Genomic DNA, 23581 nt, shown 5'->3' on the forward strand with positions numbered 1-23581 from the left:
CTTGTCAGACAGGTTCATACATATTTACCACCCTCTCACTGACAAAAGGGCCCATTATCATACCTGGAGATTGTGAAAACCCAGAAATCACATATACAATGGTTAAACAGCACTTTCCAAACCTAAAAACACAGCGTCTATGGGATGACATAGTTTCCCTAGCTGTGTCATATGTGAACTCCAAAACAAATAGACCCTGCACCTGAACAGTCTGTTGAGACTCACCCTCTGTACAGGATATGAAACTGTTGAATGCGTTACAGCAACATTTGGCACACTCCACAAGTGTTGGTGCACAACAGACCATGGGAACTATTGTCTTATAAGCCTATTAAGCCTGATCTGCAAGGCCATGGAGTCCATCATGATGGAACTCATAAACAGAGCTATTGTGAGCCTACAAACACCCAACCCTACAAATGTTGGTTTGGTCAGGGGCAGATCATGGTTCCCAAACCTGCTAGACTGTTTTCAAGACAGTCACCCAGGACATACATCAATGAAATGAGCTACACACATCCCACATAGACCTTGAAAAGTCCTTTTCCAACATCCCAGACACATGTTGTATCCACAAAATCAACAACCAGTGCATAAATATGTATGTCATCTGATGGATTGCCAACTGGGGCACAGATAGATCCCACAAGGTAAGAATTGTGTTCTCCTGTTCAAGCTGGTAACAACTGCTGTCCCCCATGGCTCAGTCCTTGGACCCCTCCAGTCTGGTGTATACTTTTCAGAAATACAGTCAAACACACAAGGGCTATGTTTAGCAAAGTTTGTGGATGACTGCAAAAAAGTTGTCATAATCGATGTTTGGGACAACAGAGACATCCTTAAGGAGGGTCTCAGTCAGACATATGTGGTGTCAGAATTATGGCCTCGAGCTACAGTCATACAGATACCACATAGGTGCCAACACCCTAAATATGAAGGTGATTATAAGGGATCTATGGACACATGTGGATAGTCATCTCTACTTCCAGAAACACATTCACAAAGTGGTTAGAAAATCATGCTATGTGTTCCCACAAACTGCCAAGGTCTTTGCATGTAGGTCAAAGGAGGTTCCCTCTACTCATCAGTCATCAGACCCGTCAGAGAGTACCACAACACACTTGCGATGAATCTGACTAGGCACCTTCAGCAGCTGGAAAGACCACTGAAGTACCTCAACAAGAGGATTACTGGTCTCAAACAGTTGCCCCATGCAACAAGACTGGATTTAACTCAATCTGTACTCTGTACATACTGTCTACTCAGGAGATCTCTACCCAACAGACAGGTCCATGTCCAATGCAGAACTGATGTGCATGCGCTATCTGAAGTAAACCCAAGCTCACTGTACTACATGCTCTAGGGATATCTTCATCACAACATTAAATAGAACATGTTGGAGGGATACATTACTAACTCACAGACTTCCTTTGCTTTGGAACAGGCTTTCAACCGACATTAAGCCGAGACCCTCACTGACACTCTTCCAGAGGAGCCTTGATGAGTGTATGTGAAACTGAACTGTCACACCATGGATCACTTCATCAGCTCTACTACACAGAGGCCTAGGGAACTAACTCGATGGGTGGTGATAGCTGCACACTCTGGCCCTACTAATATATGCCTTCAGGCAGATAGCCTATTACCTACCTATGTATGTATATATATATATATATATATATATATATATATATATATATCTTTATATATGTATATATATGTATATGTAGGGGGAACACAGTATAATATGCCAAAGATGGATGGGCAGAGATGTGTGTAAGAGGGTGACCATGACAGGGAGCCATCCAGGACTGTCCCACCCAGCACACATCCCAATGGCACGAAAGACATGAGGTGCACATCTCTCCCACTGTACATAGCCACCAGTATCTGTAAGCATTACAGTGTATGTGGTCCATGTGCCTGCTGTACAACATGACTGTACAATGAAGTACACATCTACTATCTGTAGACATGTACCTGTCACATAGGTTCATAGGTATGTAGTAGACTATCTCCACGAAGGCATATATCAGCCTACGCAAGTTGGGCAGCTTTCACCGCACCATTGGGTAGTCTCCCAAGGCCTAGTACTAATAGTTAGTACCCTAAGCCCCTTTCTAGTGGGGCTGCTAATGTGATGCCTGGCATGAATTGTCTGTTTCTCATCCACTCATCAAGGTTCCAATTGAAGAGTGTCAGCGAGGGGTTCTGCCTGATGTACATTGGGACTCTGTTCCACAGTAAGACAGGTGTCTGGGATGGTACTCTATCCCACCAGTGTGTTGTATTCATTGATCTGATGAGGTTCATATCCCTGGAATGTGTAGGGCGACTCAATGTTGTTATCTGTAGATGGAGCATGTTCAACAGTTATGTGTTGGACATGGCTCTGTATGTTAGGCAGAGTGTGCCTCTGAGTAGGCGGTACGCAACGAAGAACAGATTTAGTTTTACCAGTTGTGTTGCATCATAAGCTGTTTGAGGCCAGTAATCCTCTTGTGAGGTACCTATGTGGTCTCAACAGCTGCTGGATATGCTAAGTTGAGTACATCCAAAATGGTGCACTGTACTCAATGATGGGTCTGATGATGTAAGAATAGAGTGCCAACACTACCTCTTTGGATCCTGATGCAAACCCTTTGTTGATTAGGTGGGCCACATAGGATCTCCCAATATCTTTGGCAACATGGTTGTCAAAGGAAAGATGACTATCTACTTGTGTCCCCACATCCCTTATCACCTTGTCATTTTTAAGGGGGTAACACCTATGTGGTAGTTTGTGGGTATTTTGCTTTCAAAAAAGAGGATCACTATGCATTCCTCCACAGTGAGCTTGAGGCCATGATTCTGACACCACACATCTGTCTCATAGAGTCCCTTCTGGAGAATATGTCTGTCTTCTGGGGAATCTATTATGGCAAACACTTTACAGTTCCCAGCAAACTTAGTCAACCACAACCCTTCTGTGTTGGCATGTACATTTGAAAAGTCTATACCAAACAGAAGGGACTCCAGGACTGAACCCTGGAGGACACCAGTCATTACCGGTGTAGAGTCTGACATGTAGCCAGCAACTCTTAATGTGTGGGATCTATCTGTGAGCCAGTTTGCAATTCATCTTGTGATGTATAGATTCATGGCCAGGTTGGTGAGTTCATCTATGATACCTGACTGGGGAATGGTGTCAAAGGCCTTAGCGAGGTATAGGTAGGCTGTGTTGAGCTCATTTCAATCATCTGTAGCCTGGGTAACTGTCAGAGAAATCCTTCCAGTTCAGGAGGCGTGGCCTGTATTTGACAAAGCCAAACTGGGTGTGCTCAGCTGTGTGAAGGTTCCCAATCTCTGTATTGTTGACTTCCATTATGATTGGCTCCATTGCCTTGCTGAACACACTCGTCAGGCTCATAGAGCATGAATACCAAGGGGGTTTTGTGGCCCCACCCCTGTGGAGTGTGAAGAACATTGCTGTGCAACATTCTATGGATACATATCCTGTAGAAAGCATGTAGAGAGAGGTGTAGGTATCCTTGATGAATATGGATACATCCTCACCCTATGTGCTATGATTCAGGTTCTGATGCTGGAAGGTATGGAATGAGTAATATCGTGATAGTGCTGGTGTGCTGTCTGGAGCCTTGAACTAGGTTTCTGTTACTGCACAGATATCAATATTCTCCATAATGAGAAGTGCCTCGGGTGTGTGCATCTGGAGGCTGTGACTTCTGGCAATGAGTAGCATTTATCTCACTTTGTGGTTATTTGTGTTGGTTACGGGGTTTGGTTTGTCCTGCATGACCGGTGTTCCACACCTGAAGTCAGCGCCTTATTGGTCCCATCTGACCATAAGCTAATTACCCTACATATCCACATTCTGGACCCACACCCCCATTAAGGAACCATATTAAAAAATGTCTCCAAAGCCAACTTCATGCTTCTTAAGACAGAAGTGCAGAACTGCAGGACACCCATGCAGATGGACAATACAGTTAAGACTACTGAATCCTTCACAATTGCACTTTATAAGCACTTACATGACTGCATGCATCGTGCTATCCCAAACAGAATCAAGACGCTATCCTCCAAGAAAAGGAAGCCAATCTGGTGTTCCCCTGCCATAAACAAACTGCACAACAGAAGGAAGAAACTGTTGCAAAAGAGGGTAAAATCCCATGAGGGGAGGAGCTCCAATGTCAACATCAGTAAGAAGCTGTGATCCCTGATAAAATCCTCCAAAGCTAGTTATGAAAACAAAATCGACACTGATTCTAAAGACAACCACAAAGCATTCTATAGCTATGTCAAGAATCTCAATGGCAACACTCAGATCTGCTCTGAGTTACAGCACAATGGCACTAAATATATAGACCCAACTGATATTGCCAACATCCTGGCAGATAGGATCAGTGCTAACTTTACCCCCCCCCTCTCACTCATGAAAGAGCACATTTCTATAATGGAAGACTGCAAAGTTGCTGTCATCATGGCTGCACAGGTAAAAAACACTCTCCAAAGCCAGGAACACAGCATCCATGGGACCAGATAACATCTCAGGCTGTGTTCTACACAAACTACAGAACAAACAGGCACCACACCTGCGTACCATGTTCAGTCATAGCCTCACCTGAGGCTTTGTGCCTGCTGAATGGCACACAGCGACGGTTATCCCACTACACAAGGGGGGAGCCACCATGGACCCCAGGAACTAGTGCCCAATTAGCCTGATGAGCCTGCCCTGCAAGATCATGGAATTTATCATCATATAACTTATAAAAAAAGACATTGGTAATCTCCAAACTCTGGACCACAACCATGTTGGGTTTGTAAAAGGCAGATCATGTCTCCTAAACCTGATAGATGTCATTGAAGCAGTCACCAGAACAGTCGACAAGAGTAAGGTGGTTCACAAAGCCTATGTAGATATTGCCACGGCTTTCAACACCATCCCCCACTCTGGAATTATAGATAAACCCACTAAACTAGGTATAAATTGCTATGTCACAAGATGGGTTGCTAACTAGCTCACTGACAGAATGCACACTGTGAAAGTAGCAGACTCGAAGTATGACTTTGGACCAGTGACAAGTGCAGTACCACGGGGTTCAATCCTGGGTCCTGTCCTGTTTGGTATCTACTTCCCTGAAGTAAGCTTTAAAATGGAAGGTCTGTGGCTAATGAAGTTTCCAGATGACTGCAAACTAGGAGCCATAATTGAAACTACTAAAGATGTGGACATCCTACAAAAGGGCCTCACTGAGACAGATGCCTGGTGTCAAAGCCATGGCCTCAAGCTCAATGCCAAAAAGTGCATTGTCATCCCCTTTGGTAAAAACTTTGTAGCCATGAACTACAACATAGGCGGTAGTATACTTAACACTGAAAGTGTGATAAGAGACCTTGGGTCACAGGTGGACAGTGGGCACAACTGTGATAATCACATCCCCACAGTAGTCAGGAAATCCTTCTACCTGGCACACCTCATCACAAAAGGTGTCTCATGCAGAATAGAAGAGGACATTGTTCCCCTCTACTCATCACTCACTAGATCCATAATAGAGTACAGCGCCCCTTTTGCTATGTACCTCACAAGACATCTACAACAACTGAAAAGCCTGCAGAAATACCTCACAAAGAGCATTAGCAGCCTGAAATACATGCCATACACAGACTGTCTCAAAATTCTGTAGCTGTACTCTCTCACATATCGCCTACTCAGAGGTGATCTCTGCCTAACATACAAAGCTATGTCAAACACAGAGCTGTTGGACATGCTCCATGTAAAATACTCACAATCCCTCTGATCTTCAGCCCCAAAACCCAGAGTGAAATACAAAAGGAAGGGGTGTATCCATTTACCTTATGGATACCCACACCTTCAGGTTAGTGGCACAGCATGAGGCCTTGGAGACCATGCAAGTGCAAGTAACATCAGGCAAAGCTGCTTATCAGATTGTAGTCTGCTACAGATCACCTACCTTGTCTCAGGAACCTCACTCAGTATTCCTGAGAACAGTGGAAAATATAAAGGTCCTACCAAACACCATTATATGAGGAGATTACAACTACCCAAACATTGACTGGGAGAATTACTTGTGTACAACGTCCTTTGCCCAATGCTTCCTAGAGTTTAAAAACTCAAACGCCCTGGAACAGCTGGTCACCACACCCACTAGAGGTGACAACATAATGGACCTGATCATCACCAACATGGGGTGCCAGTGTTCCAAAACAGAGATAAAACACTCGCTGGTAATATCAGATCATAAAGTAATCACACTGGACATCCACATCCCGCCCCCCACCCCAGTCAAGGAAACCACTGTGAAGAAATTTTCAAAAGCAAACTACACACTTCTCAAGACCAAAGTGGAACGTTCCAAAGCCCCCTTGCTATAAGATAATGCTATACAATCTGCAGAATCATTTACAAGTGCATTCTATGAGCATCTACAGGGATGCATGGATCGAGACATCCCAAATAAAACCAAGACGCACTCTCCAAATATAAGAAACCAATCTGGTGATCGTTGCCCATAAATAAGCTATACAACAGAAGGAGGAAACAAACACATGATAGAGCAAACTTCACAAAAGGAAAGGCATCACTGATCATTATTAGGAAGAAACAATGATTACTCATAAAATAATCCAAGGCCAGTTTCTAAAGACAAATTGCCATGGAATGTAAGAATAACAACCACAAAGCCTTTGTTAGCTATACCAAACATTTAGGTGGCAAGTCTCAAATATGCTGTCAGCTACTGTAAAATGGCAAAAAATACACTGAACCAACTGGCATTGTCCACATCCTGGCAGACAATTTCAGTGCAAACTCCCCCCCATCACCCCCAAAAGGGCCTGTGTCCATCCCAGAAGAATGCAGAGCCCCAGACTTCATGGACATGCAGGTAGAAACAGCCCTCTCCAGAGCTAAGAACACAGCATCAGTGGGACTGGATGGTGTCCCAGGCTGCATCTTACACCAGCCCCAAAAGGAACTACACCCTCACCTACATTCACTGTCCAGACTCAACCTTACCACAGGCTATGTACCCAAAGAATGGCATACAGCAACAGTCATTTAGCTCCACAAAGGTGGTGCCACAACAGAACCTGGAAACTATTGCCCTATAGGCCTACTCAGCCTAGTCTCAAAGCTGTGGAGTAAATTATCATGGAACCCATAAACAGAGACATTGGGAACCTCCAGACACTGGACTCTACCCAACTTGGCTTTGTTAAAGGCAGATCCTGCCTCCTAAACCTAGTTGACTTCTTTGAAACAGTTACCAAGGACACAGATGGAGAGGAAAGTAGTCCACACAGCCCACGTGGACCTCACTAAGGCCTTTGACACCATTCCCCACTCTGGCACCATGGACAAGCTTACCAGCTTGAACATTAACACCTATGTCACAGGATGGGTGGCACTCTGGCTCACAGATCAAGCACACATGTTCAGAGTTGTGGGTGCCATGTCCGACTCTAAACCAGTCACAAATGGCATCCCACAGGTCTTGGTCCTGGGACCCCACCTGTTCAGTAGATACTGCTCAGAGGTACAGGCAAGCATGGGAGGAGTATGGCTGAACAAGTTTGCAGATGACTGCTAAATGTGGTCCATAATCAACTCTACGGCTGACACAGACATCCTCCTGAAGGGTCTTACAGAGACAGACACCTGGTGTCAAAACAATGCCCTCAAGCAGAATGCCAAAAATGCATAGTCATCCCCTTTGGATAAAACAAAGTGCACACAAATTACTACATAGGTGGTAATCCAGTATGTACGGAGAATGTAATTATGGCCCTGGGGACCCAGGTAGATAGTAAACTCTCATTTGATGATCACATTGCCAAAGTGTTTAGAAATGACTTCTATGTAGCCCACCTAATGTCACCTAATGTAACTCACTTTGTCTAGTCTGATGATGTCACCATCCTACAAATATACCTGTGGAAAGAAGAACTCCCAGTAATGTGTATAGCATGTTGAGTAAATGTGTACTGCTGTAGTATCATAAAATAATTAAATAGGGGTTTGAATCCTGCACTTGACAACTGTATGAGAGTGTGTGTCTCCTTGCAGGAACGCAACCTTTTTGGAGACTACTAAAACACCTTAAAAGTGGTATACTTATCTTTGTCAAGTCTGATGATGTCACCATCCTACAAATATACCTGTGGAAAAAAAACTCCCAGTAATGTGTATAGCGCGTTGTGTTAATGCGTACTTCTCTAGTATCAGACAGTAATTAGGTAGATGTTTGAATCTTGCACTTGACAACTGTATGAGAGTGGGTGTCCTCCTTAGAAAGGAGCAATGTTTTTGTAGACTACTAAAACACCCTAAAAGTGGTATATTTATCTTTGTCAAGTCTGATGATGTCACCATCCTACAAATATACCTGTGGAAAAGACAGTTTCCAGTAATGTGCATAGCACGTTGTGTTAATGTGTACTGCTCTAGCATCATAAAATAATTAGGTAGGGGTTTGAATGCTGTATGAGAGTGTGTGCCTCCTTGCAAAAGAGCAACCTTTTTGAAGACTACTGAAACACCTTAAAAGTGGTATACTCATCTTTGTCAAGTCTGATGATGTCACCATCCTACAAATATACCTGTGGAAAGAAGAGTTCCTAATAGTGTGTATAACACATTGTGTTAATGTATACTGCTCTACTACCATAAAGTAGCTAGGTAGGGGTTTGAATCTTGCACTTGCCAACTTTATGAGAGTGTGTGTGTGTTTCCTTGGAGAAAAACAACCTTTTTGAAGACTACTAAAACACCTTAAAAGTGGTATACTCATCTTTGTCAAGTCTGATGATGTCACCATCCTACAAATACACCTGTGGAAAAGAGAAGCTCCACTAATGTGTGTAGTGAGTTGTGTTAATGCGTAATGGTCTGGTATCATAAAGTCATTAAATAGGGGTTTGAATCTTGCACTTGGTGACTGTGTGTGGCACTGTTGGTCAATGTGATGTGGGTTTTGCTTTTAGTACTGTATGACATATCACAATGACAACAGTATGTGCATTACACATGCCAGGTAGCTGTGTGGCAAATACATATACATACATGTGACCTAAATTATTTCATAGGTGGTAACCCTGCTTTCTCCATGAATACATCTGTTATCTTTGCGAGAGTGTGTTGCCACTTTCCAAACCTTAGGTCACATCTGTATGCTTGTGACAAGCCTAGCCACTGCAGTGATCCCTGGCCTACGTCATCCGTTTTACATGCACTCATTACGGTTTCTATTGAATAGTGTGAGTGAGGGTTTATGCCTGAAGTATATTAGAAAACTGGTCAAAGGCAGCAAAGTCTGTCTAAGATGGCTATTTATTATACGTGTGCAACAACCTTTGTGGATATGTATGCAGACCTGTTATTGCTTATGTGATCCACAGAGGGATTTCCAAAACCCTTTGGAAATGTGATTATCAAAGGAGAGATCTCGTAACACATGGCTCTATGTATACATCGGTACCTGTTTAACATTTTGGGGGCTACTACCTATGTGGTACTCTGGGGATACTATGTTCTGTAAAAGTGGATGACTATGTTTTATTTGGCTTATAGCTTTACAGCATGGGTTTGACACCAGGTATCTGTCTGTATGATTCCCTTTTGGAGGATGTGTGTGTCATCTGCAGAATGCATTATAGCCCACAGTATGCATTGCCAAACGTGGTCAGACATATCCCTACTGTGTTTGCTTGTACCTAAGAAAGCTATATGCCAAACAGGAGTGGTCCCATGACAGAGTGCAGATGAATACCATTGGTTACTGGCATAGAATAGTACTTGAAGGCTGCAAATGTTACTGTGTGTCCTACATCTGTGTATTAGTTGTCAAGACATCACCTAACAATTGTTTATGGTCAGGCTGTTGAGGTTATGTATACTACCAGAATGCAAACCAATGACAGATAGTAACAGTATCACCCACAGCACAGTGTCAAACCGTGTCATACACACGTGTACTCAAGTTCCAAAATGTGTATAGTGCAATGCATACTGACCACCAATAGAAACTATGTAGTGTTAACGCTGTCTAATACAGGGCATGTCACCCTGCCCATGTGTCCAATATGCACGTACATGCAGACAGTACACCTGAACCATGTTCACAAATGTACACCTGCAAATCTGTGTTGCACACATCCCACACTTACTATCCACTCTCTAACACATGCTGACAAAGCTACACACATCAGCCAAGTGGCACATGGGCAGACAATACACACTTGGAATAAACACTGGTGTAAACAATACTACATTGATAATTATACCTTTAATGCATCATGCCTGCTCAGCTACACCTTCAAAGATATCATTACACTTTACTGCTGACAACATGCTAACATTGCTATTCTGTTATAAAGTCACCCTGTGCATCAGCACCATGTTAGCCTGTTCCTACATCAATGCTACAGATGACAGGAGGTGGCACAAGTTTCATCATATGCACAGGATGTGTTGTTGGTTTGCCAGAGGCCTACATTGAGCCATACAATTGACATGTGTGTGTGAGTGTGTGTGTGAGGGCCAAGAGTACTGTTATGGGCCAGTGTGGATGTGATGTGTGCGGGTATGTGTTTGCCCTAGGTGTCTGGTTTATGTGTGTGTGTCTGCATGCACACAGTTCCACCATGTGGCTGCCATATATGGGGATTTGTGGGACAGCTACAGACTGTACCTGGCAGGCTTTACAGAACACCGTCTCTGGCCACAGATATGGGACCTGTGCCTGGCAGGGGTGCTAGAGACAGTATCAGGTACTAATCCACAATGGGTACTATCCTCAGAGGTTGACATATGTACACTGGATCCAGGTCCCTGCTGGGACTGGCCAGAGCCACATGCACGTGGTCTTCTAGGATGGTCTATGGACAGCCCACCCCAACATTGCTGGGGCTGTTACTGGCACTACAGGAGTAGCTATGACTTAATGGACATCCACGGCAACTGCCAGCTGATGATGTTGCTGGCATACATCCATGTCGAAGCCTTAACTGTCCCGCACTGTCCTTACACATGGACATGACATTGTGGAGGACATCTAATGTCTCACCCCAACGTCTATCAATGACCTCAGTGTAATTAAGGATGGCACCTGCTAGGTCACGGATACTGTCATTTAAAGAGGTGTTATGAGCCCTCTGTGCCCTTAATCCCTGTATGTTGTACCGCTCCATACGTGCCTGTGCCTCCATGACAGCCTGGAACATGCGTGTGGTTGTAAGAGTTGTGGCATGTCTGCCAGGGGCATGATGACCCACAGTGCTCTGCCAAGAACCCCTGGACATCTGCCTATGTGGTACCATTCCAGACATCTGGCTATGGCTGCTGTGTTCTGATGCATGTGCCATAGATACCACACTGTCCTGGACATTGCCAACTGTACACTGTCCCTCTGCTAAGGGCATTGGTGATGATGGATCTACAGGCAGTATGACTTTGTGCATGGATGGGGTGCAGACTTGTGTACTGTAAATTGGTGGCCCAACAACAGACCCTGACAAACATGCCTGTGCCTCAACACACCTATCCTCATTATCACTATTTGTGTCAGTGACATCAGGTTCCCTGCTGCACTGAAACAGCCCAACCTCAGCACCTGTGAGAGTAAAACAGGAAACACACTTTAAGACCTGTACATGATGTCAGAACACATGAACACAGGAACACATGCACACATGAACACATGCACACATGCACACATGCAGACATGAACACATGAACACATGAACACATGCACACATGAACACATGCACACATGAACACATGCACACAAATACACTCTTCACTAAAGCAGACACACACACACACACACACACACACACACACACACACACACACACACACACACCACCACCAGCAATCTCAGAACATACTCAATAGCAGTTTATAGTGGGGTACAGTATCACAAGCCAAACAGTCATATCACACATGTCAGCATGCAGTTCGAGTGTAGACAGTCCTTGTTACTAACAGTATACATGGCTTTGATGCATATGTTTTGTTGTTCGGTGATTGGCCTCCCCATGGGATGCAATGTATACATGGACACAACATTGCTGTGCAAGTATTAAAAACTCTTTAATATACAGTGCACCATCTCTCACAGGTACACATACCATGGTTGGATGTGTATCTGTGTGTCACATAGATATCCAATTCTGATTAGAGCCTCTGTGTCTTTAGCAAATAATTGTGGACACAGTTTTAGCTCATGCATGATGTGTATACACACAAGATCAGTGGTGCATGTATAACTGATGGAATACCATTGGTCCACATAGCCAATGTACAGTAGTTATGGTGAGTGTAGATCATATTGTGGACACACCAGTGTCATCCATGACATGGCATGCTAAAACACAAATGCATATTTAAACATCACACATACCCAATGTGTGTCATATGACCTAGCCACTCAATAGCATTACAAGACATATATGTGTCGGTTGTGCAAATGGCAATTAGTATGCATATTGTTTATAGGTGCATATGTTTGCACACACACAACATTGAGGAGTATAGCAATAAAAGCTGTGTGTAGTACTGTGGTTACAATAATTGGATGGGGTGGAGGACCATAAGCCATTATCATGAAGCATCATGTGGTCACTCAAGGCTACAAATGTGTCCCAAACCAGCACCTATAATGCTGTACCAGAACTGCACTACCATGGCTACATTCACCATTTCACAGCCAGTTGTTACATGGGTATGTAAGGAACCCGATAAGGAGCATTGCCTAACATGAATGTGTTGTGTGTTGCAGTGTGTTTCACTGCCCCATGATAGGCCTCTACCCCTCAGGTATATTATGTGTGCTGTGTGGATGACATTTGGGATACTGGAGTGTGACTTTACAGAGGGTGTGTGAATATTTCATGTGTAGCATGTTAACATGTTCTGTGTATGACATAGTTGTGTATGTTCTGTGCATGCATATCGACTCTGCCTATCCAATGGTTTCTACAGTGTAGCCACATTTGTTTGAGATGGTCTTTGTATTGCATGTCTTTGAGGTAGCTAATCACATTATTGAGATGCGCGTAGTCTCACAGCAAACATGCACAGCATGCATTATGTGTAGGTGTGTTACATGTGTACATGGCCTACACCTTAACTTTGACATGCACTTTTTATTTGCAATAATAAATGTAGAACACACTCACCAGCATGTGTCCACTGCCTTGGTGTCACACCTGAGGGACCTACATGGATATGAGACAGTTTGTCAGTGTCGACAACTGTGGCATTGCTACTGTGGGTTTGCAATCTTACAGTAGTACAACAGTTTATATTCAGAGGCCTACAGATTATGTTCCAAATGATCAGTATTGCACAACAACAGGCTCCACATCTTCTAACTACACAGTACACATCTCACATATGCATGATCTACCAATAGAGGTAACAGTAGCCTACAGATATGCCATGTTACCTGCACACTCCATGTGTTCTTGCTGGGTGGCCCCAACCTCCATCAAGGTAAATGTCTGCTGTTGTTGTTGTTGTTGTTGGGCAGGTGCCACCAGGCTCAGGAGCAGCTCCTTCACTCTGGTGAGGGGGGGTGGATGTTAACCCCACCACCTGTTGCAAGCTGTTGTCTACGGACATCAGAAGCATGCTGCCAGACATGTCTAAGTAAATCACTGCAGTGATGGTGTACCTGCTTATATGTCCGGTTATGCATGCCTATGTCATTTACCCTCTAGACAACATCTTTCCACAGTGCAGTACGCTCATGCTGGTCTTGGCTGGTTCTCGACAATAGTAGGCTGTAGTGCTGAATCAGACAGCTGGTAATAATGTCATCCTCAGCACTGCTGTAGCTGGATTACGATGGTGAGCCATGATCGCTGAAAGACAAAGAAAAAATATGTCTCAGAAAGTCATATGGCACACTTAACATTATACAGTACAGATATCACTGAACTGCCATATCTAGCAACCTAATAGCTGACTGAGATTAAACACTTTCAATGCCACTTATCAGTGCTCACCCCACAACTGCTTAAAAGTGCCTGGCATGCCCTATATAATAAACCATGTTCTGCACAGCAACAAAATAAAATCAATATATAAGACTATACAACAGTACATGGCACACTGTATGCGACACAATGCACCACCTAACCACAGAAGGTATAGATCAAGTGAATGCATAAAGAAATATGTCATCCATCACAATGTTTGTAAAGTCCAGTTACAGTATTACCATTATACCACACAACTTGTTGATGGCAAACCCGTGGCCAAAATATGTGCACAATTCTGGATATATGTGGCATACTGCTGTAGTAAACTATAAATGTTGCTAGATATGCAGTTATATCTTGTAACACACATATGACAGAGGACATGTTACAGGCATACCCACACACACATATCAGATATAATTACAAGACACAAAGGTATGGCAACCCAGATAAGCTTTACGTGTGTACCAGACAGTACTGTGTGTCAGTACTTACAAAACCTTACACCTGAGGAATGTAATCTGTGAGGACTACAGGGACCACACAAAACAGTGGTTCCAAGCAATGTGGACATACACCATACTTTTCTGTTTAGGCCTACAGCTTCAAGTAATACTACAGTTCATACAGGATTTGGATTCAACATCAGTACCAATCAATAAGCATACATGTAGTGCTTTAGCCTCCAATGACACACCCCAGTTAACACCAAGGGACTACATCAGACTGTATGCCATAGTGCTTTATCTGCCTAGCAACAGGATACACAGCTTTTGCTGGGATCAAAGCAAGGACACATAATACCATGATAGGCTAAGTTAAGCTATCCCACAAATACACATCTTTGACACATTCACCAACACATTGACCATCACACTCAGTCAACTTTACATAGAAACTATTGCAACAAGTTGATATGGGTGTGTATGACTATATATTACTCTCTCTCTCTCAATATATATATATATATATATATATATATATATATATATATATATATATATATACATATACACATCCATTGGTGTACATATACATATACATATACATATACATGTAGGCACATATACAGTCCACCTTTCATGGTGGGAGTATCAATTATACAAAGGATGTGAGGTATACAGTAATTTAATAATATCGCACAGTCTTGTGAGAAATACATTGAAAGTGTTCTCAGCCCAGGTAGCTTTAGCAGGCCTCACTGGCTGCAACATTGTAAACTGAACAAAACACACACAGTGTTTAACCACCACATGTCATATACCAGCACTGTATGCTGTCTTGTTTGTCACACACTAAAACCTACATACAAATATGCACATAACAACCTTCACCAACATATATATGTACACCCTTCACAAACAGTTGCAATATGGCCCTTGCTCTATGCACATATACAGATATTAATATATATGACACATATATATATCTCCATATGTGTGTGCCATACACAAACAAGGTCCACACTGTTGTAAGCCCCTGGACCTCACAGCTGAACTGTTGGGCCTTGCTGCAACATAAACAGGTGTTACATGTGAACACACAGTAACATTAGAGGGGGTATATATAGCTACAAATGCTAGATTAGGATACTAGTCTGGTACAGCAGTTGCCAATGCTAAGTTAAACTTTAATATGACTATCATGCATGTGTTACTCTGTCACAACCATGTTTATATAAATGTTTGCGCTAATCCCCCAAACAGCCATTGTCCACACTACTGTACAGAACACAGATAACATGGATCAGATGTTTGACATTTAATGCTGAGCTACATATTTCACAGTTATGTCCCACTGCACACAGCTACACACTGAATTGTCCATGGCAGTAATTAAGCAGGACATCTGTGCATAGATATGTACTGCTGCCACATATGAATGGTTCACATTATGTAGAGTACTCTTCAAAAACATCTACTACATGCCAGTAAATACATATCTGTTACATACCTTTCCTTTGTATGAGTTGGTATTTATTTTCCATTTTCCTTTTGCTTTTCACTATCTCTCTCTCTCTCTCTCTCTCTCTCTCTCTCTCAGTCTCTGCAATAGAGTGAGTTTGTGGGCAGCAATTACAGCCTGCTTTTATAGGTATTTGCACATGTGCATGTGATGGCCTCTGCACCAGTTGGTGGCCACCATTTGCTAACTGCATGCAGCCTGCTGTGTGGTAATTGCAGTAATCACTGTCATAGCAACCCAATGCTATAAATTGCTAACTCAGGTAGGCATAGCCCTTTCAGCTTTCCAAAATGGGGATCATGCTTGTTTGCTGTGGACATCGTTGTTTAAGTCAGAAGGTTGGTATAGTTCTTATATCTGAAGCCAGGGGTGTAGCCAGTGATTTGAATGTTGTACTCAGACCTGAATGTTGCTGCTTCCAGTACACACTTGTCAGTGTAGAATTGTACTCACCCCTCCAAATGCTAACACAAGATACATGGGAGTATGTACTTTCTTTTCTAATTATACAATTAACTGCCATGCAAAAGTAGTTATTGAGATGTATTCTTTTAGCACATGAACTGTTTGTGAACTGCTATACTGTGAATATTAATTTACTCCCTTCTGAACAGTTTGTGCTCTTTTAGTGTTAACATTAGCACAGGCTGCTCAAGAAAACTGGACAAATTTCAATACTGAGTATGCCTACTTACATCCTTGGTAGACCCTGAGCACACAGTTATATTTTACATTTGGGTATGGGTGCAGAAGTACAGAGGGCATTATGTATTATTGTGTGAATTTTATCTTGCTGGACTTAAAGGGTTGCTGTGCACCTGTTAGTTTATCAAGGCAAGTAGTCTGTCTGTGTAGCTCCCAACTGTGGACCTATCCAGATGGTAGCCAGAGGTTAGCCTGTTATTCTTTGTCTGTGCACCACACCGGACTTTTCAGCACTGGAACAACGGCATTGTCACAGTTGGTTGCTACCAGTACATGACTACATCCCTTGGTATTTCAGTGTTGTACTCCTACATAAGGGTATGCTTCTAGAACTCCTTCCAGAGCTATTTGCACAGTGTGTAACAGCAGAAAAACTGATATACCTGTGTGTTTCTGCCTCTGCCAGGCCTCTCAAACACCCAGGTACATATTTGAATAGACTCAGGGAAACGTAGGTAAAAGTGAGGTACACCTTTAAAATATTAGAGACATTACATTGAGACTTTGAGAGAACCAGAGCATATGGATTATTACACCTTTTCTGAAGTACAAGCAGTGTCTAACTCTTACTTATTGTCATTATTCATTAAGTGTAATTCCCCACCTTTCTGCCTAATGTCAGTACTTTTCAGAGGGATTCAGAGAGACACAGCTAAAATTAGTTTCAAAATCAGGGACATCCCTGAAAATTAGTGACAGTTGGGAAGTATGGCCTCTGCCCTAATCAGATATGCCAGTGTTTTTCCTGCTATGATACTGTGTGGGGGTTGTAAAGTGCTGCTGTAACATTATTTCCTGCTAGAATGGCTGGTTCTCTTTTCACAGTCATGTAATGCAATTCCACAACCGATCCACAGAACAAGATATGTGTTATGGCATTCCTATTTTTCCTTTACATTCACTCATTCTGATGCATGATATATTTATTTCAGCACCAACTTGTATGTCTACTCTGGCTTAGTGATACTTCATGCAGTCTATTGTGTACAAGGTTTGAGATTGACAGAGGTGTTTTTTTTTAGTGACTAAGGTACTTTTAAGCAGTTGTAATGGGTTTGCGTGGGTTTGCGCAATGCTTAGCTAAGTGCACACTCACACAAACCTGCTAACTACTGCTTAATAGTACTTACTCCCGCTAACCCCCCGCGCTCATTTCTTTGAAAAAAAGAAAATGGGGAGATAGGAAAGTAGTGAAAAAGGGGCACAGAGAGGGAAAGACAGTAGGGAAAACAGCTCGGGATGTGCAGGACAGGTGTAGGGAAGGTCCATAGCTGCCCATTTCTTTAGCAGCAACAGCTGTGCATATGCAATAAATTTGGAGGGAAATATGAAACCTTCAACCCCTGTAAGAGGGGTGAGGACAACAAAGTATGTTTTTTCAGTAACAAAGTATATTGTACTGCCAATTAAATATCAGTTTATGTGTCCAGCAGACATGTGTGCAAAATGGCCAGCTATGTATGGGGCGTAATTTATTTTAGGAGCAGATTGCCCTTTTTTTCTTTTTTCTCAGGTGAGAGTGGAATGTGGGGTAGGGGAAGTAGGTATATTTGGGGAGGTAGGTTGGGGAGGTAAACAGACAAGACAAACAAGGTGCATACAGGGGAGGAATATGACACATGTGGTGGGTGAACACCATTGGCGGGGAAGGATGTTTGGAAATCGCAAGCCCATGAGCCCACAGATGGCGACAGTGGAACTGAGATCCCCACCCATGGGCAGTCACCACTGCACCTTCACAGCCCAGAGAGTGGCTGTGTTGGGGGCTGTGTAGGAGGGGAAGTCTCACCTGTGAGTTGCGCCACTCGTGCCTCAAGCTGGCATAGAGGATCAGCGACAGAACACTCGATCTCCCTACGCACCACAGCCTGGACCGTTCGGAGGGTGATAGGTGGCCCTCCTCCACCCACGCTTGCATGGGAGGACAAGCCCCATCCCCTGTGCGCTTCCACCCAAAGGTGGCACAGGGCCAATGGAGGAGGAGGTCCCAGGCTGGGCACTGGACCTGCTGGTGCCAGGTGTCATCACCAGCTGAGGTGGGACAGGTGGGTCCGCTGGGACCGGCCTTCCCATACGTTCTATGTTTAGGAGGATTTAATGAAAATGTGAGTTAGTAACAGTCAACAGCATTCCCAATTAGTTATAACAGCATGCAGAAGTATTCCCATTAACCCAACACACCAGAGTTCCAACAGTTAAACAGCAAGCATGACACATGCATATATAGAACAACAGTTGACATTACAACAGCATGCAGGTTTAATTGATGGCAACAGGCCACCAATATTGTGGTATTTGAACAGGGCACATGCATTGAAATAAATGCAGATATTTATAAACCAATAGGACATATGTCCCAACAAAAGTTTTGAGATTAGACATACCCATTGAGGTGTGGAATTGCATTTTTTATGCACATACAGTAGGGTGGAAAATGATAGCTCCATTAACAACTTATATAGCCTTCTAGTTTACATTACATTCCTATTATGTCCCCTACATGTATTATTACACTACCCAATTGTCCTTAAATTGTGAAATGGGTTTTGCTAGATCTTTATATACATGGGCTATATCTGACATACAAACTGTCCGGGATGCAGATTTTACTGCTACATATTTTGTGAGTTGCTCAGACACACTACTGCTGATATGGTACACTGACAGCTCTACTTTCCTATACTTATCTAGATATGTTTAGGTGAAATTATTAGTTATATGTTAACAGCTCCCTACATTTCTGCCAGCACAATTACATTTCTAGGGAACACAATACCAAGCTACTCATGTGCCAGATTAACCTGTACATGCTGGGCATGAACCAACAGTTGAGGACTGTAAATATGCTTAAAAGCTACTGGCACTCCCTTCATCCACTTTATATGGGCCTACCCAACTGTGTGTTAACAGCGCTTAATACAGCAGTACTATTTCTATAATGCAAGAGTACAACAACATATCAAAGAAAATGACACAGACACACTCCAGGAATTATACCTTTATTAAAGACTTAAAACACTTTACTAGAGACTTTCTCTCATTTATTTAATATAACAGTTCATGCAGAATAATTATTAGAGAATTATTATACTTTTATTTATTGTGTTAAAACACTTTTTTCAGGGTCTCTCATTTATTTTACATAAAAGTACAAGCAGAATAATTACTAACTTACCTGGTGGCGCAGCCTTAGCAGCCTATCTGCATAGGCTTGCTGATTCGCAGCATGGACACCTGCAGCTGTGAAGTAAATGAAGTGATATTGAGACATACATATCCATAGTATACACTAGAATAGCAATTATTACATACTTAATTCCATGGCTACTTACTCAGCAGTGGGGCATTTTCCATCTCACGGGCCTCTTGAATCCACTGGTCCAGTTGATCTGCCTTGCGTCTCTTCAGGTCGGCGTGGTGGTGTCTGACCTGCTCACCAGTCCGAACGACACCTGTGGAACTGGTGAGTTCATGAGCTAGAAGGTCCCAGGCTTCCGCTTTGTATTGGGTGCCCTGGTACTGGCCCCGCAGCAGTCTATCCTCATGATTATGGACAAGGAGCCAAACCATTACTTTTGACTCTTCAATGCCACAAGGTTGCGCTCAGAAACGAGAGCATTCTCCAGCACCGGCCATTGCTGCCTGCAGATGGGAGCTACAACCAGTTATGGCAAGTATTCCCGCCTATGGAGCTTAAATAGGCATAATTTCCCGCACTTATTTGTGATTGGCCAGTTTTGAAAAAACTCAGCTGAAGGTACACCTGCTTAGCAATGGGTAAACTTCCACTGATATGTATGTGTGTGTTGAAAGTGCATGCTTATGTAAAGCTGTCATGGCTTAGTGGTTCAGTACTGTTATTATGGTGCACAGTATCCCAGGTTCGAGGACTGTCATTGCTTTTTATTTTACTACTGACCAGACCGGCTAGGAGGTGTGGCTGTGTTTTAATGACTTTGCTCAACTTTGCCCAACGTTGCTCTACGTTGCTCTATGTTGCCCAACGTTGCTCTACATTGCTCGACGCTGCACTGGTTAGCGCGGAGCGCAACTCCACACAAACATGTTCTGTTTGCGCTAGTTGGTGCGATGTGCAGCTATGTGCAAAGCCATTGCGCTAGTTAACGCAGTGCTCAGCTATGATCAATTATATTTAAATATGCTTAATACTGGTAAACTTTGCTTAGCAGTGCTTCACATTGCTTGAGATATGTTACTTATGCATCCATCAGGATGCATAACCATTTCACCTTCATATATGTATATATATATATATATATATATATATATATATATATATATATATATATATATATATATAAAATTTATTCACTACTACATAGGCCATTTCAATGCTTTTTACTAAAATTTAAATGATAAATGTCAGGAGTTATTTTTATATACAGATTTCCAACAGAAAATAGAAAGGAGGGTGGTAGGACTTGAACTGGGAATGCCTCCTTTTTGTGCGACGGCTCTACCACTACGCTATCACTATTTTGCTTAATTTGCATGTAAGTTTCTTATTATCCTCTTCGATGTCTAAACTGCTAACTGTAGCTAAGCAATGCGCAAACCTGCGCAAACACATGCAAATATGGGCAGCTATATCAGGAATAATAAAAATAAATAAATAAAAGTTTTACATTTTATAACTGTACAGGGGTTTAGAATGCGGGGGAGTGTAGTGTTGGGTATGTACACATTTGAGTGGACTCGTTCATGTAGGTTGACATTTCCCGATTGAGAGACTTGCAGAAGCGTGGATTTTTGGACTGCTCGGCAGTCCGACATGCCCCCTGCACTTGTGCATGCTCCGTGTTAGCCTTAGAGTTGAGGCAGCGCGCCTTCATTAATATGCATAGTGTGCTGCCATCTTACTCTTAGACTGGCATTTCCGTGTAAGACTAATCTAGTCTTACACAGAGGATTAGTGAATCCTGCGGTATATATATGTATATATGTACACATATGCATACCTATATGTGGGGTACATGCAGACATCAGGTCCACAATCTCACAACACCTTCCTGCACAGCTGCACTGTTCTAACTTGCTACAACACAGACTAATGCCACATATGGATACAGCCTGACATTAGGGGGTATATGTAGGGCCACATTGCAGGTAACCCAATTACACACCTATGGCATTCCTGCATGCTACAATACAGATTAACCTGAGTATCCTGCAAGGGGTGGGCTGTGGATCCCACTTGTCCATCATAATGGCATTACTTCCACCACCAGCTATTGGCCACGTAATATACATACTTGCCATTATACAACACACATTATGATGGCTTACATCTTATCAGTCAGTGCTGCTCTGCACTGATGACAGGTATGGCCCACTACCCACAGGGACGGACTCTATTGTCCTTAGCAGTTGTTCAGCTGAACATCATTACAACAACACCTGAAGGCACATATAAATCATTCAGCGTCATCTATCCCATTATTACGGACCAAGTAATATGGTCAGTTACATACATATATACTTCACATACCTGTTATGGGAATGCAGACTCTTCTGGATGTTTTTTTTTTCTGTGCCTTATACGCACACTCTCTCTCTCTCACCCTGTCTCTCTCTCTCTCTCACTCTTAGTCTCTCTCCAGTAAATGGAATGAGCTGTTTTGCATAGATTGCAGCATGGAATTTGTAGGTGATGCACATGATCAGGTGATGGCCTCTGCACCAATCAGTGTCCTCTACTTGCTACCTGCATACAGCATGCTGTGTAGTACTTCCAATTACCACTGTCATGGCAACCAACTACTATAAGTCCCTACATCATGTGGGCATGGTCCCTTTACCTTTCCTGTATGATGGGCATCATTCCTGTGTATGGGCATCAGTGTTACAGACTGCAGGTAGCATTACCTCTTACAGGAGAACCTGTACACTCAGGCCAGCTACATATTTGTAGGAGGTTCCAGAACTACAGACAGAGTGTGAGTAGTGTTGCACGTATTGTATAGCACTGGTGTTACAGGGTTTGTCTGTACATACTATTTTAACTTGGAATACAGTTTGTCTGCATAGCTCTCAACTGTGGACCTATCCTCTTGAGGTGTGCCTATTATGTTTTGTCTGTCCAGCACACAGGTCTATTGTCAGATACATCACTGGCAGTGTGTGTGTTGAGTGCTATCAGCACATGGCTACATCCTTTTCTGTTTCTAACTTCATTTTCCTGACTAAGGGCATGTTGCATACTATCCTATAACACCAGCAACTTGTTTAGTGTATGACAACAGTTTTACACATATGGACTTGTGTTCCAGTCTCTGTCCTCCACCCACATACCAGGCTTTGCATATATGACATGGTGTCAGGGGTTGTTATGTAGTGGGCTTTGAGTATGTCATGCTGCCATTCCTGCCATCAGTCCACTGCTGTTGTGTCCCCCACACATACTGTGGGGTTGTGTCCATATATGTGTGGGCTTCACCTACACAATACATGTGTGCCCTTATGCACTCCAGAGGCCAGTGTATGTAACAATGGTATATGGCCCTGTATTATTGAGTCTAGGGAGGATGCCCCATAACTAACCTAGGCTGTTACAACATGTGGGGGTATCAAGGGTGAGCTGCCTTAAGGTATCTGGATGTACATTACCATACAATCTACCTTGGTAAATGCAGGCCTACTGCCTCCTGTCATACAGACTGCTCTGTTTGTCAGTGTGATTGTGATGGTGTCAGCTATGCCTTGTTATGTAACAGATACATCCCATTGTTCCAACAGAGGTCTTTACCCCCTAGGGATTGTGTATAAAGTGTAGATAGAGGCTGCTGGACTATACATCTGCATTACTTACTGTTGATTGTATGGTATCCTCTGGCCCAGTCTGTCTTTACTATTGTAATACTTGAAGGCCTCGGCCTGGACA

Source organism: Protopterus annectens, chromosome 7.part0, assembly GCF_019279795.1.
Source record: "Protopterus annectens isolate FY-2018-M chromosome 7.part0, PAN1.0, whole genome shotgun sequence".
Lineage (NCBI taxonomy): Eukaryota > Metazoa > Chordata > Ceratodontiformes > Protopteridae > Protopterus > Protopterus annectens.